Genomic DNA, 18,647 nt, shown 5'->3' on the forward strand with positions numbered 1-18,647 from the left:
GCTCATTTAACATGCGTGCCCCCGCGTGTTATCCAGGCAAGCGCTCACTCCCCAGCAAGCGTTCGCTCCCGCCGCCGTCTGCATCCTCAGTGCGCATGTGTCAATCACACAGCGGTCCCAGCGCTGACACAGGGGGTGGGCGTGGCGATGGCGGGGCATAGCGTACCTCGTGCCATGCCTATCCGATATTTTTTGGGGTGATGAAAGCCGAAAGCCTGCAAAAATAAGGTAAAAACATTGCTATGCATACCATCTGCACACAGTACAAAGGCTGTGTGTAGGTTATAGCACCCAGATGCGATATAACCAAAATGCTGCAATTTCTGACCTTTTTTAATTTTTAAAGTTTATGCCGTTCACCATACGGGATCATTAACATTATATTTTGATAGCATGGACATTTACTCATGCGTCGATACCAGATATGTTCACTTATACATTTTTTACACTTATTTTGTGTAAAAAGGGAAAAGGGGGAATTTTCATTTTTCTTGGGGGAGGGGTTATTCACATTATTGAAACTTTTTTTTAACTATTTATAGCAATCACTTGTTTGCTAATACTGTTCAGTGCTATGCATCTTGAGTGATTGGATCCCCACTGCAGCGCCGCGGGCAATCTGTCCACTCGTCCAAAATGCCGCACTGCTGCAGATGCCGTGATCAGTATTGATCACATCATCTGAGGGGTTGATGGAGGACGATCGCGGATGTCTGCCATTACTGGCGGGTCCCTGGCTGCTGATAGAAGCTGTGACCTGCCATGCATGATGCGAGCACTGATCCGGTGCTCGCATCATGTACAGGACATAAATGTACGTCCTGGTGCGTTAAAGAGGATTGGGGATAAGTGATAAATGATAGGGGATAAGATGCCTGATCGTGGGGGTCCCGCCCCTGGGGACCCCCCGTTATCTTACACGCTGTACCCCTTTAAAATCAGTCCGCGGAGCGTGTTCGCTCCGGGTCTGATTACTGTCGATCCCGGGCTGTCACACCCCCTCCCATAGACTTGTATTGAGGGGCGGAGCCATGATGTCACGCTCTTTCGCTCGCGTGGTTGGGATCCGAAGCCTCCAGCGTTGCCGGAAGCCGTTGAGGTGGGTGCTGCAGCTGAGATCCCGGGGGTCCCCAGCAGCGGGACCCCCACGATCTGACATCTTATCCCCTATCCTTTGGATAGGGGATAAGATGTCTAGGGACGAAGTACCCTTTTAAGTACCACCGTACCAGGACATTCATTTACGTTCAAAGTCATTAAAGGGGTTGTGCGCTGCCCTGCAGTTTGGAGCTCCCCTCACAGCGTCCGGAAGTTCATTACTCCGAACGCTGTGTGCGGGCTTTCGTGTTCGCAGCCGCCGGGCATGACTTCACGCCGGACCCCTTCGTGGCATCTCGCCCACCCCCTCGTGACGTCTCGCCCGCCCCCTCAATGAAATTTTATGGAAAGGGGGCGCGACTGCTGCCACGCCCCCTTCCCATAGACTTTGGTAGAGGGGGCGGGCGTGACATCACAAGGGGGAGGGCGAGACGTCACGTGGGGGCGGGCGAGACGTCACGAAGGGGCTGTGCGTGACGTCACGCCCGGCGGCCGAGAACACGGAAGCCCGCATACAGCATTCGGAGTAATGAACTTCCGGATGCTGTGAGCGGAGCTCCGAACTGCAGGGCAGCGCGCAACCCCTTTAAGGGATTAATTTATTTTGGTTCGATTGGAAACATGTTTGTCAACAAACTGGGGAATGACTGATCCCAAAGTGTGTAAAGAAGTCAGTGAAAGGTGGAGGAGGAAGTGTCATGGTTTGGGGAATGTTTTCTGTAGCAGGAGTTGGACCTCTTATACAGCTACATGGCAGAGTGAATGCAAGTGTGTATCAGAACCTTCGTCAACAACACATGTTCCTTCCTTATGTTCATCACTCAATCAGCAGCAATCCGTCACACAGCAAAAAAGGTAAAGCAGTTCCTTGAAACTGAAAACATTAAAATAAGGAAATGGACAGTCCAGGGTCCTGATCTAAACCCAATAGAAAACTTCTGTAAAATCCTTGGTGACAAAGTTATGGCCAAGAAACCCACAGCAGTCACCAAACTGTGGAACAGACTGGAAGAAGAGTGGACCAAAATCCCACCAGAGCAGTGTGAGAGACTAGTGATGTCCTGTGGGGGGTGCAGATGTGCTGAAGTCATTCAAAACTGTCACGATGCCGGCTGGCAGGTAGTGGATCCTCTGTGCCAGAGAGGGATTGGCGTGGACCGTGCTAGTGGATCGGTTCTAAGTCACTACTGGTTTTCACCAGAGCCCGCCGCAAAGCGGGATGGTCTTGCTGCGGCGGTAGTGACCAGGTCGTATCCACTAGCAACGGCTCAACCTCTCTGGCTGCTGAAGATAGGCGCGGTACAAGGGAGTAGACAGAAGCAAGGTCGGACGTAGCAGAAGGTCGGGGCAGGCAGCAAGGATCGTAGTCAGGGGCAACGGCAGGAGGTCTGGAACACAGGCTAGGAACACACAAGGAAACGCTTTCACTGGTACGATGGCAACAAGATCCGGCAAGGAAGTGCAGGGGAAGTGAGGTGATATAGGGAAGTGCACAGGTGATAACACTGATTGGAACCACTGCGCCAATCAGCGGCGCAGTGGCCCTTTAAATCGCAAAGACCCGGCGCGCGCGCGCCCTAGGGAGCGGGGCCGAGCGCGCCGGGACAGGACAGACGGAGAGCGAGTCAGGTACGGGAGCCGGGGTGCGCATCGCGAGCGGGCGCTACCCGCATCGCGAATCGCATCCCGGCTGGAGGCGGTATCGCAGCGCCCCGGGTCAGTGGATCTGACCGGAGCGCTGCAGTGAGGAGAGTGTAGCGAGCGCTCCGGGGAGGAGCGGGGACCCGGAGCGCTCGGCGTAACAGTACCCCCCCCCCTTGGGTCTCCCCCTCTTCTTAGAGCCTGAGAACCTGAGGAGCAGACTTTTGTCTAGGATATTGTCCTCAGGTTCCCAGGATCTCTCTTCTGGACCACAACCCTCCCAATCCACTAAAAAAAAGGTTTTCCCTCTGACCTTTTTGGATGCCAAAATTTCTTTGACGGAGAAGATGTCCGAGGAGCCGGAAACAGGAGTGGGAGGAACAGATTTGGGAGAGAAACGGTTAATGATAAGTGGTTTAAGAAGAGAAACGTGAAAGGCATTAGGAATACGAAGAGAAGGAGGAAGAAGAAGTTTGTAAGAGACCGGATTAATCTGGCACAAAATTTTGAAAGGACCAAGATAACGTGGTCCCAACTTATAGCTAGGGACACGGAAGCGGACATATTTAGCGGAGAGCCATACCTTGTCTCCAGGGGAAAAAATGGGAGGAGCTCTTCTTTTCTTATCCGCGAATTTCTTCATGCGTGAAGAAGCCTGTAAGAGAGAATTTTGGGTCTCTCTCCATATGATGAAAAGATCACGAGAAATTTCATCCACAGCGGGCAGACCAGAGGGCAAGGGGGTAGGGAGGGGGGGAAGAGGGTGACGGCCGTACACCACGAAAAATGGGGATTTGGAGGAAGATTCAGAGACTCTGAAATTATACGAGAATTCGGCCCAAGGTAGAAGATCTGCCCAGTCATCCTGGCGGGAGGAAACAAAATGTCGTAAATAATCACCCAAGACCTGGTTAACTCTTTCTACTTGTCCATTAGATTGAGGATGATATGCAGAAGAAAAATTTAATTTAATCTTGAGTTGTTTACAGAGAGCCCTCCAGAATTTAGACACGAATTGGACGCCTCTATCCGAGACGATCTGCGTAGGCAACCCGTGAAGACGAAAAATGTGTACAAAAAATTGTTTAGCCAACTGAGGCGCTGAGGGAAGACCAGGAAGAGGGATGAAATGTGCCATTTTGGAGAATCGATCAACGACCACCCAAATAACAGTGTTGCCACAGGATGGGGGTAAGTCAGTAATAAAATCCATACCAATCAGAGACCAAGGCTGTTCGGGGACAGGCAGAGGATGAAGAAAACCAGCGGGCTTCTGGCGAGGAGTCTTATCCCGGGCACAGATAGTGCAGGCTCGCACAAAGTCCACCACATCTGTCTCTAGAGTCGGCCACCAATAGAAGCGAGAGATGAGTTGCACGGATTTCTTGATGCCCGCATGGCCTGCGAGATGGGAGGAGTGACCCCATTTGAGGATTCCGAGGCGTTGGCGTGGAGAAACAAAGGTCTTTCCTGGAGGAGTTTGCCTGATGGAGGCTGGAGAAGTGGAAATCAGGCAGTCAGGAGGAATGATGTGTTGAGGAGAGAGTTCAACTTCAGAAGCATCTGAGGAACGAGAGAGAGCATCGGCCCTAATGTTCTTATCGGCAGGCCGAAAGTGAATTTCAAAATTAAATCGGGCAAAGAACAGAGACCACCTGGCCTGGCGAGGATTCAGCCGTTGGGCAGACTGGAGGTAGGAGAGGTTCTTGTGATCGGTGTAAATAATAACTGGAAATCTTGATCCCTCCAGCAGATGCCTCCATTCCTCAAGTGCTAATTTAATGGCTAGAAGCTCTCGATCCCCGATGGAGTAGTTCCTCTCCGCCGGAGAGAAGTTCCTAGAAAAAAAACCACAAGTAACAGCATGCCCGGAAGAATTTTTTTGTAGAAGGACAGCTCCAGCTCCCACTGAGGAGGCATCAACCTCCAATAGGAAGGGTTTAGATGGGTCCGGTCTGGAGAGCACGGGAGCCGAAGAAAAGGCAGACTTGAGCCGTTTAAAGGCGTCTTCCGCTTGAGGAGGCCAAGACTTGGGATCGGCATTTTTTTTGGTTAAAGCCACGATAGGAGCCACAACGGTAGAAAAATGTGGAATAAATTGCCTGTAATAATTGGCGAACCCCAAAAAACGTTGGATGGCACGGAGTCCGGAGGGGCGTGGCCAATCTAAGACGGCAGAGAGTTTGTCTGGATCCATTTGTAGTCCCTGGCCAGAGACCAAGTATCCTAGGAAAGGAAGAGATTGGCATTCAAACAGACATTTCTCTATTTTGGCATAGAGTTGATTGTCACGAAGTCTCTGAAGAACCATACGGACATGTTGGCGGTGTTCTTCTAGATTGGCAGAAAAAATCAGGATATCGTCCAGATATACAACAACACAGGAGTATAGGAGATCACGAAAAATTTCATTTACAAAGTCTTGGAAGACGGCAGGGGCGTTGCACAGGCCAAAGGGCATGACCAGATACTCAAAGTGTCCATCTCTGGTGTTAAATGCCGTTTTCCATTCATCCCCCTCTCTGATGCGGATGAGATTATAAGCACCTCTTAAGTCCAGTTTGGTAAAGATGTGGGCACCTTGGAGGCGATCAAAGAGTTCAGAGATGAGGGGTAGGGGGTAGCGGTTCTTAACCGTGATTTTATTAAGACCGCGGTAGTCAATGCAAGGACGTAGAGAGCCATCTTTTTTGGACACAAAGAAAAATCCGGCTCCGGCAGGAGAGGAGGATTTACGGATAAAGCCCTTTTTTAAATTTTCCTGGACGTATTCAGACATGGCAAGAGTCTCTGGGACGGACAGAGGATAGATTCTGCCCCGGGGTGGAGTAGTGCCCGGAGGAGGTCGATAGGACAATCATAAGGCCTGTGAGGAGGTAGAGTTTCAGCTTGTTTTTTGCAAAAAACATCCGCAAAGTCCATATAGGCCTTAGGGAGACCGGTTACAGGAGGAACCACAGAGTCACGGCAAGGGTTACTGGGAACCGGTTTTAGGCAGTACTTGGAACAAGAGGGCCCCCAACTCTTGATCTCCCCAGTGGACCAATCCAGGGTTGGGGAATGAAGTTGAAGCCAGGGAAGTCCAAGGAGAATTTCAGAAGTGCAATTGGGGAGGACCAAAAGTTCAATCCTCTCGTGATGAGATCCGATGCACATTAGAAGGGGCTCCGTGCGGAAACGTATGGTACAGTCCAATCTTTCATTGTTTACACAATTAATGTAGAGGGGTCTGGCGAGACTGGTCACCGGGATGTTGAACCTGTTGACGAGAGAGGCCAAAATAAAATTTCCTGCAGATCCGGAGTCCAAGAAGGCCACAGTAGAGAAGGAGAAGGCAGAGGCAGATATCCGCACAGGCACAGTAAGACGTGGAGAAGCAGAGTAGACATCAAGGACTGTCTCACCTTTGTGCGGAGTAGCGTACGTCTTTCCAGGCGGGGAGGACGGATAGGACAATCCTTCAGGAAGTGTTCGGTACTAGCACAGTACAGGCAGAGATTCTCCATGCGGCGTCGTGTCCTCTCTTGAGGTGTCAGGCGAGACCGGTCGACCTGCATAGCCTCCACGGCGGGAGGCACAGGAACAGATTGCAGGGGACCAGAGGAGAGAGGAGCCGGGGAGAAGAAACGCCTCGTGCGAACAGAGTCCATATCCTGGCGGAGCTCCTGACGCCTTTCGGAAAAACGCATGTCAATGCGAGTGGCCAGGTGAATGAGTTCATGTAGATTAGCAGGGATTTCTCGTGCGGCCAGAACATCTTTAATGTTGCTGGATAGGCCTTTTTTAAAGGTCGCGCAGAGGGCCTCATTATTCCAGGATAATTCTGAAGCAAGAGTACGGAATTGTACGGCATACTCGCCAACAGAAGAATTACCCTGGACCAGGTTCAACAGGGCAGTCTCAGCAGAAGAGGCTCGGGCAGGTTCCTCAAAGACACTTCGAATTTCCGAGAAGAAGGAGTGTACAGAGGCAGTGACGGGGTCATTGCGGTCCCAGAGCGGTGTGGCCCAAGACAGGGCTTTTCCAGACAGAAGGCTGACTACGAAAGCCACCTTAGACCTTTCAGTGGGAAACTGGTCCGACATCATCTCCAAGTGCAATGAACATTGGGAAAGAAAGCCACGGCAAAACTTAGAGTCCCCATCAAATTTATCCGGCAAGGATAGTCGTAGTCCAGAAGCGGCCACTCGCTGCGGAGGAGGTGCAGGAGCTGGCGGAGGAGATGATTGCTGAAGCTGTGGTAGTAGCTGCTGTAGCATCACGGTCAGTTGAGACAGCTGTTGGCCTTGTTGCGCTATCTGTTGTGACTGCTGGGCGACCACCGTGGTGAGGTCAGCGACAACTGGCAGAGGAACTTCAGCGGGATCCATGGCCGGATCTACTGTCACGATGCCGGCTGGCAGGTAGTGGATCCTCTGTGCCAGAGAGGGATTGGCGTGGACCGTGCTAGTGGATCGGTTCTAAGTCACTACTGGTTTTCACCAGAGCCCGCCGCAAAGCGGGATGGTCTTGCTGCGGCGGTAGTGACCAGGTCGTATCCACTAGCAACGGCTCAACCTCTCTGGCTGCTGAAGATAGGCGCGGTACAAGGGAGTAGACAGAAGCAAGGTCGGACGTAGCAGAAGGTCGGGGCAGGCAGCAAGGATCGTAGTCAGGGGCAACGGCAGGAGGTCTGGAACACAGGCTAGGAACACACAAGGAAACGCTTTCACTGGCACGATGGCAACAAGATCCGGCAAGGAAGTGCAGGGGAAGTGAGGTGATATAGGGAAGTGCACAGGTGATAACACTGATTGGAACCACTGCGCCAATCAGCGGCGCAGTGGCCCTTTAAATCGCAAAGACCCGGCGCGCGCGCGCCCTAGGGAGCGGGGCCGCGCGCGCCGGGACAGGACAGACGGAGAGCGAGTCAGGTACGGGAGCCGGGGTGCGCATCGCGAGCGGGCGCTACCCGCATCGCGAATCGCATCCCGGCTGGAGGCGGTATCGCAGCGCCCCGGGTCAGTGGATCTGACCGGAGCGCTGCAGTGAGGAGAGTGTAGCGAGCGCTCCGGGGAGGAGCGGGGACCCGGAGCGCTCGGCGTAACAAAAACAAAGGCCTGTACACTTCCTATCGATTGGTGACTGTTGCATCCTTCAGAAAATTTACTTACAATCTTTCTCTCAGCTACAGTCATTGCTGTTCTCTAATTATGATGATCATAACACTTTTTGAAAAATAAAGGTTTCATGTTGAGAAAGTTTAGTTATTTAGTAAAACACTGTTTTAATGGCATGGTGTACCCCTTACAAAAAATCCTTCAAATTATGATCAATGTAGATTACATTATTTCTGAAAAAAATCAAGTGTTCATAAATTGTTCTCTAATTTTGATCTTCAGTGTACATTTATTTTACAGGTGTAATTCTTACAGATGTAAGTGTGGACACAAGTGGGCTGCATGGGAGTCAGGAGTACCTACAGGGAGTATGCCTACATTGGGGATACTATCTACTGGGAGGCCTACCCACCAGGGGATTTACCTAGAGGGGGGGATACCAACATGGATGATGATATCTACTGGAAAAGCTACCCACCAGGGTGCCTACCTAGAGAGGGGATAATATCTACTGGGAGGACTTGCCTGCAGGGTAGGGGCTACTTACAGGGGGATACCTACAGGAGGGCTACTACCTTCAAGGGGAAACTGCCTACAGGGAGACATATGGGGATACTTCCTACTTACAGGGGAAGGGGAGTACCTACAAGGTGGACCAACCTACAGAGAGACCTATCTACTGGGGTGTATCTACCTACTCAGAGGAACCTATGTAATGAGGGAAACTACCTAATGGGAAAACCTATCCACCAACTGGAGAGACCAATCTACTTAATGAGGGGATCTACCTACATTTTCTTAACCCATTTATACCATCCCCCATCTCACTTATGCTCCCACTCTGCTGTTTGGGACAATAGGGGGGGGGGGGGGGGCATTATTACTCTTTCATGTGCGTTTAATGCAGACTAAAGTTATCAACGACCGAGCCACGAGGCTTGCTATGAGCCAATTTATGGTACGTTCGCTGAACTCTAATGATAACTATATATGTACATAGATTTTTTGTTTCCCCAATCATTCTTCACTTAATACATCATTATGACAAAGTGAAAACATAATTTTCCTTTCTGAAAAGGAAAAACTTAAATATTGCATTGACATAAGTATTTAGACTACTTAGTGGAAGCACTTATGGCAGTGACAGACACCGGGGGATTTTCTGCCCAAGCTCTGTCAGATTGGGTGGGGATTGTTGTTGGATAGCCATTTTCAGGTCTTTTCAGAAATGTTAGATTGTAATTAAGTCAAGGTTAACTCAAGGACATACATAGAGTTGTCCCTAAGCCACACCTGTGTTGTCTGTGGATGGAATGAAGGTTTATCCTCTTCAGTGATGAGTCCTGCTTTTGACTTGGATGCAATGATTGCCAAAGATTGGATACCACCATGGCATCTCTGGACTTGTCTCCCATTGACCGCATCTGGAAATCATTGGTCTTCAATTGCAAATTGAGATTTCAGCCCTAATGCATTCAGCGTGGCAGAACATTCCTCCGACAATCACTAATAACCTCATTCATATCATGCCAAGGCATGTAATTGCATGTATTTCTGTGTGTGGTACTTTTACTAAATACTGAATAAATCAAGATAGTTTGAATATTTTGTTTCCATTTCTCTATCATTTGAATATCATTAACATATCTATTGTGCCCTTTAATTTACATAATCCCACCACTTTTCCTTCCTGGTGCAATTATTTAAATGTTGAAAAATGTATATATAAAAGTATATATATATATATATATATATATATATATATATATATATATATATATATAACAACAGTGGTGCAGCACTCAAAAAATGCAAAAAAAAAAAACTGAATTTATTCCCTCATGTCAAGCAAAAAAAAAATAGCAATGTTTCAGCTCCTCAATGGGGCCTTTTTCAAGCATGGTGATGCATCAAAGCAAGGTTTTTTTTTTTATACCCAGTGCAATCAATTACAATACTCAAACAATAATGCATACAAAAACATCTTAAATATACATCTGTGCAAAATACATGTGAATTTATGAGTACCACAGTACTAAATAAAGTCCATGATATTCGTGATGTATATCAATAAAAACAATAAGGCCTGAAATACAATGCTCCATGTTAATAACCAATCACGATTACAGCTGTACAAAATATGCAATTAGAACATATATAATAAAACATAAGGAACTGCTCACCCGCTCTGTGTATTCAAAATCGCGATACCGGCTTGTATACAATTGTACTGAGCATGCGTGAGTATTGTGTGCTAAGACTTCTGGGGCACGTGATGCATCACCTGATCCCACGTCACATGGTACACCGCTCATTACCACGCGACGTGCGATCTCAGCGCTCACGTAATCGCAGTCATCAGGGGTACTAAGTAAACTGTTCAGGAAATCAGAGGCTGCAATCATGTATTGCACAAGAAGTCATGTGACACCTCTCCATAGCAACAATAGACACTGCATGGAGAATGGTGTACACGTGATCTCTGTGTTCCTTGATATGTAGAGAAAAACACATCCCAACACTATTCATAAGTTTATATAGGTGTGAACTAGGTGTAAAATGAATATGTGTGGTTACACATGTATACTGTCAATATGCTACGAATATTTATACATGTCAAATCTATATTATGTACCAAAATATCTTGGGATGTGAAAAGAAAACAAACAAAATAATTTCATCCCAAAAGCCTAGGAAAAGTTATTGTATCCACTATAAGCCTAGGGTGGGAAATACATCATCCCCCCTGTCATCATCCCCCACTGTCATCATCCAGACCCCCATCATTAACACCCCCATCATCATCACCCCCGTCATTATCACCCCATCATCATCACCCTGTCATTATCACCCTCGTCATTATCACCCTCATCATTTTCACCCTCACCATTATCACCCTCGTCATCATCACCCTGTCATTATCACCCTCGTCATCATCCCCCTCGTCTTCATCCCCCCCTTCATCATCACCGCCTGTCAACCCCTTCATCATCATCAAGACCCCCCTTTTGTTTTATACTCACCTCCCCAGTTGTTGCTTTCTCGGTGGGAAGGAAGGGTGAGCTGGTCCGGGCCATACATCTTCACCGGGAGGCCCTCTTCTCCGCTCTGGGACGGCCAAAGACAAGTGACGTTGCATTGACGACGACGCGCAGGGACATCCGTGCACAGCAGGTGTCCGTGACGTCCGGGGCATCCCTGCACATGAACGTCCCTACCCGGTGGCGTCAATGCAGTGTCACTAGTTTGGGGCTGGCCTGGAGCAGAGAAGAGGGCCTCCCGGTGAAGATGGACAGCCCGGAACGACTAACCTTCCCCCCTGGACGTTCCCTGCAGCATAAATGGCCGAAGATGGATGGCCTGGCCCATCCCCTCACAGCTATGCCAGAAGCTTTTTTTGGTTTCTTTTTGTTCACTCAAGTATAAGGGGGAGGGGGGAGTTTTCAGCACAAAAAATCATGCTGAAAAACTCGGCTTATACTCGAGTATATACGGTATATAAAAATATATAGAATAAAAAATATAACTATGAAAATGATTATACAAAAAATAAAAAATATAACAAAATCATATAAAAAAAATAATAAAAAATTTAAAAAAATAAAAAATATTTATAAAAAGTTTTATATATATATATATATATATATATATATATATATATATATATATATATATATATTCATAACTTATAGAACAAATCGGCTCTGGGAACCTCGGTAACCCTATTGGCCATGGAGAATGCATATAGACAGTATTGCTATATTCAGATCACATATTTTATTATATGGGTGAATTTATGATTTAAATTCTATTTGGCCCTATATTGGAAGGGAACTCCCTGGTTTGTAGAACCATGGGTCTTAGCCCTCATCGGAGGGCCCCGGACCCACAGCAAACAGGGGACTCTGGTGCCAGAAACCAGTAAGCCCCATGCCCCCCGATCAACCCCCTACAACCTATTCAGGGGTGTGCCCACTTTTCAACAGCGCCCTGCCCCTCCAATGGCACCCAAAAACAAATGTTCTAATTAACAAGCAGACTGTCCATGCATCCATGAGCCCAATCTTATGGGTAACTGTGTTCGACCAGCCGTTATGTCCTTCAAAGAAACCAAAACAAAATTTAAACCAATTTAAAAAAAAAATAAGATTCAAACAATAAATCATGTGCATATTAAGTGATATATTCATTACTTTATTTTCCTATCATAGTGTGACCCATGCAGAGTTATAATTGCAGCTACTCATTCCCATATTATCAACTTATTATTTAAGAAAATTACAATAACATAGATGAAACAGAGCAAGTGGCATCTTCCTTCACATAAATTCCGTACAGTTCCTTGTAGCAAGATCTGCAGAATACAAAAAAATTTAAATAAGATACAAATACAATATAGTTAATAAGTATCACCTTTGTATATGCTAAAGTCAAGTCAACATTTTCCAAGTGATCAACAGTGTGTACCTCAAATAGCATTAAATTCTACATTCAGGCCATTCGGTCGTAGACAAGGAAGCTGGTGTATCCACCAAAGTTCCATTTTCCATAATTGCGCAAGTCTATCACCCCTTCTCACTGGGGTGGAAACATGATCAATTGCTGTAAAATGTAATTCCTTTTCACTTTGGCCGTTTTTGCAAAAATGTTTTGAGACCGGCAAGTCCAGTCTAGACCGTCTGATGCTATATCGATGGTTGTTAATCCTTGTTTTCAGACTCCATGTTGTTTGCCCTACATGTAGTAGATTGCATGGGAAATATAGCACGTAGATCACCCACGTGGAATCACATGTGAAATATTTTATTGCATACGTGCGTTTGGTCAATGGGTGAACCAAGACCATACCTTTCACCATTAATGGACAGTTTACACAAGAAAACAAGGAAATGAACCCAGTCTTGAGGCTCCTATTGTAGTCTGTCTCAATCCACCCCTTGGCTCATTGCTCGACCCTACCAATCTATCTTTCAGATTCCTTAATCTTCTATATGACATCAAGGGATTTAAACTCTCCTTTAATATATACCAATGTTTATTTATAATTTTGGAAATATGTCCACTACAGGTAGAATATGTGGATGTGAAAGGGATCCTTGCTTGTTTCTTTTTTTGTTTTGCAATTAGTGTAGATTTTCTTGTCATATGTATCACCATCTGTTTATGTTTATCCACTATTGTTCGTGGATATCCCCTGTCTAAGAAGTCTGCCATCATTTGGTCTAATGTCTTCCCTAGTGTCTCCTCATTCTCACTTAACCTCCTTGCTCTCAACATCTGACTATAGGGCAGCGATTCAACCATCCTACGCGGATGGCAGCTTGTATAATGAAGTAATGTTTTTCTATCAGTGGGCTTAGAGTATAGGTAAGTGTGTAATATACCTCCCTCATTTGTGATTAAAACATCAAGGAAACTAACGCTTTCTGAGGACTGTACCATGGTAAACTGAATACTTGAATCAATATTATTTAAAAAATTGTGAAATTGGTTGAGTTCATCCAGTGAACCCTTCCACAGGAGGAAGATGTCGTCTATAAAATGCCACCACCCCAGACAATGTCTGAAGTGGTGGGATGTATAGACGACACCTTCCTCCATAGCTGTAACATAAAGATTTGCGTACATGCGCACCATATTCGTCCCCATGGTGGTCTCAATTAACTGTAAATAAAACTAATCCTCAAACAAAAAATTATTATGGGTCAGAATCAAAAAAAGTAATTGTAACATAAAATCCTGGGCCACCATGGAGAATGTGGATTTAGAAAACGTATTACGCACTGGGTCCATGCCGCGTTTATTTTTAACAGATGTACATAAACTCGCAATATCAAAAGAAACAAGGATTACATTAGGGGGGACGGTTATGTTCTTAATTTTGATCAAAAAATCACTTGTGTCTCTTATGTAAGATTTGGCCGCGAACACAAAAGGTCTATGAAGAACCCTATCCAAAAAAAGAGAGAGGCCCCACTGAGTACCGAATTGTGTCTGGAGATGATGGGTCTCCCCGGTGGATCAATCAATGATTTATGAATCTTTGGTAAGAAACAAATTGATGGGGTCACGGGATATTTGATCAGAAGAAACTCCCTCAATTTATTGTCTATGAGGCCATCACTGAAGGCCTGCTCAACAATGTTAAATAGTTTAAACATTATGTCTCGTTTAGGGTCACTGTCCAGTCTCTTGTGTATCAGTCTGTCAGATAACTGTCTGTAAATCTCCTGTTTGTATTTGGCAGTATCCATAACTACGACCCCCCCCCCCCCCCGCCCGACTTTATCGTCAGGTTTTATTGTGAGGTTGCAGTTATGGATAAGTTCATTCAATGCTATAGTTTCCACCTTAGAAAGATTGCAATGTTTGATTCCAATCGCATCTACATTAGAACTTAACTGTTCAATATAATTTTTCACCAAAAGGATATATGTTTTTAAGGGGTGAGATGTTGATGTGGGATTGAAGGAGGAATGGTTGAACTGTTCAAAACTGCTCAAACATAACTCCCGTCCCGCAGCAGAATCCCCGCCCCTATTGGTGGAACATTCCTTGCACATCACATTCTACAGTGAACCAATCTGGGCCAGTAATGGGGCAAAGCGATAGTCCCTTGGATAACAAAGACATTTGTGCATCAGTGAGTTCAATGGATGAAATATTTACCACGGTATTAGATTCAGAGTTCATGCTTTCTTTTTCTGTGGTCGTGCAAACTGTATCTTGCCTTGCTTATGGCTTATGGTTTTTGCGGCTCCTGTGTCTTCTCCGCCCACCCCTCCTGGTTTGTTTCTTGTAGGGGTATTGGGAGGAGGGTCCTCTACCAATGAGTCCTTCACTAAAAAAGAAGATTGATCAATAACATTGTCATGTTGTGCTTTATTTTTCTCCCACGTCTTGGCGTTGCCCCCTGTGCATTGCCATTGTTATATTAATTGTAATCCCAAGTATAGACAAATCCTCTGTTGTAGTCTCCTAGATCTCTATGCCACTTTTTCTTTTTAATGTCCATTGTTTTGCATTTGAATTTATCTAGGAAACCTCTAGTTTTCTCCATATATCTACTCAGTTCCTCTCCTGTCAAAATGGTCCCAAGTTCCTCTCCACTTCACTTAACTTCTCTTGAGCAGCAGACAATTCCTTTTGTAAAAAGTCTAAATTGAGCAAAATAATATCAAGGGCATAGCGGTCAGAGAGTTTTTCAAAGTTTTTCTTGAACTCAGTGTTTTCAGTGAAAACTGTAGGTCTTAATGGTGACCGCATGCCCCTCGATATCCTTCTGTATTTGTATTTTTCACCCAAAGTCACTAAATGTACCTCCAATATGATGGCTCTCTTGGATTCATATTCAAAGCTACGTTTAACATCAGCAATAGTCGGTACTGCTAAAAAAGTAGCATCACCCTTAACGCCACTCAGAATTCTGTTGACTTCTCCTTCAGCATAAGATGAGACATGAGTCGTTACTTCATCCAAATCTCCTTCCATAATATACAGTGTGCCAGCAAACAAATCATAGACAATTTCTCAAAAGCAATGCAGCACCACTTCACCATAAGTCCTCGGTGCCAGCGCCCGGCATCGGTGTGTTTACTATCCCGCGCCTGGCCCAGGAGAAGCTGTTGGATCCTCAGGCCGTGAAGATTAACAGTGCCCTGTGTCACATAGTGATACATCTAACCACCCCGAGTCATGTACCACAGTCTGTCTAACTCCCCATGGCTGCCACAAATCTTGGGCATCACGCACAGGCTCAATACACCCTGCATCACAGACAGAAGCACTAGTGCGCCACAAACCTGGCTATCCAAAATTTGCTTATAGGGGTATTTCCATCTTAGCTCACGTATTAAAACTTTCAGGTCATGTCAAGTGAAATGATTTTGCTATAACTTTCATTTAGCCAATTTGCCTCCTTCTCCTGAAATCCCTGCTCCTTACCTCCGCTTGTTGACAGATTGTTGTCTAAGTTACTGACCACCACTCCAATACTCTAAAACTGCTGCACCAGTTCTGTGGAATTCATTACCCAAGACAGATAAATTCCCAACATTTACAGTTTTGCGCATACTTCTGAAACAAATCTTTTTAGGCAGGCCTTTCACATTCTTTAATCTAAATCCTCTCTGTTTACCGCTCCCTTCCACATTATTCTGCATCACCTTGAAGCCGTTATTTAACAGTATACTTCACACTCCATGCACTTCACATCTGTAGATAAAGACACTAGCTGGATGACAGGCTTATGCAGCTTTGTGCTTACTACCTTTATTATTCTTTATAAAAAGTTGCTGGGCTATTGTACATCGAAGAACTCTTACCTTTTGTTTCACCATAATTTCCTCTTAGATTTCAAGCTCTTGTGAGCAGGGCCCTCACTACTATTGTTTGGGTTGATAGATTCTGTAAAGTGCTTTATAGGGATATATGGAAGCTACTTAAAGTTCAGAGAAAAGGTGACAATTTAAGATGGAATGTAAAAAGGGTAATCTGCTTCAATTCATGGAATAGCCTGGTAAAACCTGGGGCAAGCTTGAAAGACAGAGAACTTCTAAAATATATTTTTCAGAGGCAACCAGACCCTATCACATGAAGAAATGTTGGACCTAGATGTTCATGTTTTTTTAATACCCCTCTTCACTTTAGCAGCAGCCTTCAAACTTTTGTAAAAAGCCTTATATATTTTGGCAAGCAACTACAAGAGCTGGCAACAGAGGATGAGCCAAAACCTGCAGAAACATATTCGCATTTCATCCAAATCTGTTTCAAATAACAATTTGCTTTAGGACTTGTAGACATGGCTAGCTGAGGACAAATCCTGACCAAGATAACAGCTGAGAACAATTATCATGATGAGTGGTGACATATATATGTAAATATTACTAGAAGTCTTGGCTGATCTGCCCAATCTTACCGTTAGTTTAATGATGGTATCCAGGGAAAAATGTCCGAGGCAATCTTCAAGAGGACCTGTGACCAACCCCTAAAAAAAAAAAAAAATAAAATAAAAAAAAATAAATAAAAAAAAAAAAAAAATATATATATATATATATATACAATCATTAAATATGATATGGTGTCCTGATTACTTAAGTCTTTAACCCTTTAAAGACAGCTAATTTTGGCCTTAAATGGGCACTGTCAGATTCAAAAGCTTTTTACATGTTATACATTAGAGATGAGCAAACTTACAGTAAATTTGATTCGTCACAAACTTCTCGGCTCGGCAGTTGCAGACTTTAGCCTGCATAGATTAGTTCAGCTTTCAAGTGCCCCAGTGGGCTGGAAAAAGTGGATACTTTCCTAGGAAAGAGTCTCCTAGGACTGTATCCACCTTTTCCAGCCCACCCAGAGCACCTGAAAGCTGAACTATTTTATGCAGGCTAAAGTCAGCAACTGTCGAGCCGAGAAGTTTGTGACAAATCAAATTTACCGTAAGTTCGCTCATCTCTATTGTACATCTTGGCAAAACATTAACTTTTCTAATATACTTCATAAGAAAATGTTATTTCCTTTTCATAGAATTCATTGCTTATATAATCATGGCTTTGTCCAAACTGAAGCACAGGCATGGACAAAGTTCACTAAGTGAGGGTGGACTAGCACTCCTCTGTGCTCTCTCCTGTCTGAAAGTACTCCTCTGTGCTCTCTCTTGTCTGATAGCACTCCTCTGTGCTCTCTCCTGTCTGTTAGTACTCCTCTGTGCTCTCTCCTGTCTGACAGTACTCTGTGCTCTCTCCTGTCTGATAGCACTCCTCTGTGCTCTCTCCTGTCTGAAAGTACTCCTCTGTGCTCTCTCTTGTCTGATAGCACTCCTCTGTGCTCTCTCCTGTCTGGTAGTACTCCTCTGTGCTCTCTCCTGTCTGACAGTACTCTGTGCTCTCTCCTGTCTGACATTACTCTGTGCGCTCTCCTGTCTGATAGGGCTCCTCTTTGCTGATTGGACTCCTCTGTGCTCTCTCCTGTCTGTTAGTACTTCTCTGTGCTCTCTCTTGTCTGATAGGACTCCTCTGTACTCTCTCCTGTCTGATAGTACTCCTCTGTACTCTCTCCTGTCTGATAGTACTCCTCTGTGCGCACTCCTGTTTGATAGCACTCCTCTGTGCTCTCTCCTGTCTGGTAGCACTCCTCTGTGCTCTCTCCTGTCTGAAAGTACTCCTCTGTGCTCTCTCTTGTCTGATAGTACTCCTCTGTACTCTCTCCTGTCTGATAGTACTCCTCTGTGCTTTCTCCTGTCTGATAGCGCTCCTCTGTGCTCTCTCCTGTCCTATTTGACAGATGAGAGCACAGAGGAGTGCAGCCTTACTGGACTTTGTCAATGCCAGTGCTTCAGCTTGCCAAAGCCATGCCTTCTAAAAAAAGGAAATAAAAATGTCTTATGAAGTATATTAGAAAGATTAATGTTTTGCTAAGATGTATGTACAACACATAAAAACTTTTTGAATCTAAATTTTATTTTAGCATTTTCGTTTTTTTCCTCCTCACTTTCTAAAAATCATAACTCTTTTATATTTTCATCCACAGACCCATATGAGGGCTTGTTTTGGGGCAAATAAAAAAATATTATTTTTGTGGAGAAATTGATAAGAAAACTTTTTGCAAATTTTGGAAGGTTTTGTTTTCACGCTGTTCACTTTTCAGTAAAAATGACATGTTTTAGTTATTCTGTTGGTCAATACGATTAAAATGATTGCCATGGTTACATTCTTTTCTATTACCGTACTGCTTTAAAAAAAACTTACACTTTTTAAACAAAATTAGTTTAAAATCAATTTTGGCCACCAAAACTTTCTCATCTGTTTGTAT

The 18,647-nt window shown here is 45.1% G+C and overlaps 1 long non-coding RNA gene across 1 annotated transcript in view; it reads right to left on the reverse strand.

Moving 5' to 3' along the window:
* Positions 1-12,010: 12,010 nt before the first annotated feature.
* LOC130276124 (uncharacterized) overlaps positions 12,011-18,647 on the reverse strand; it is a 63,787-nt gene continuing 57,150 nt past the window's right edge. The window contains exons 3-5 of the long non-coding RNA XR_008845028.1: positions 16,756-16,824; positions 14,508-14,679; positions 12,011-12,192 (exon numbers count right to left, since the gene is read on the reverse strand). This is a non-coding gene — a long non-coding RNA (uncharacterized LOC130276124). The remainder of the gene's footprint in view (positions 12,193-14,507; positions 14,680-16,755; positions 16,825-18,647) is intronic.

This window comes from Hyla sarda, chromosome 6 (assembly GCF_029499605.1).
Source record: "Hyla sarda isolate aHylSar1 chromosome 6, aHylSar1.hap1, whole genome shotgun sequence".
In the NCBI taxonomy this organism is placed as follows: domain Eukaryota; kingdom Metazoa; phylum Chordata; class Amphibia; order Anura; family Hylidae; genus Hyla; species Hyla sarda.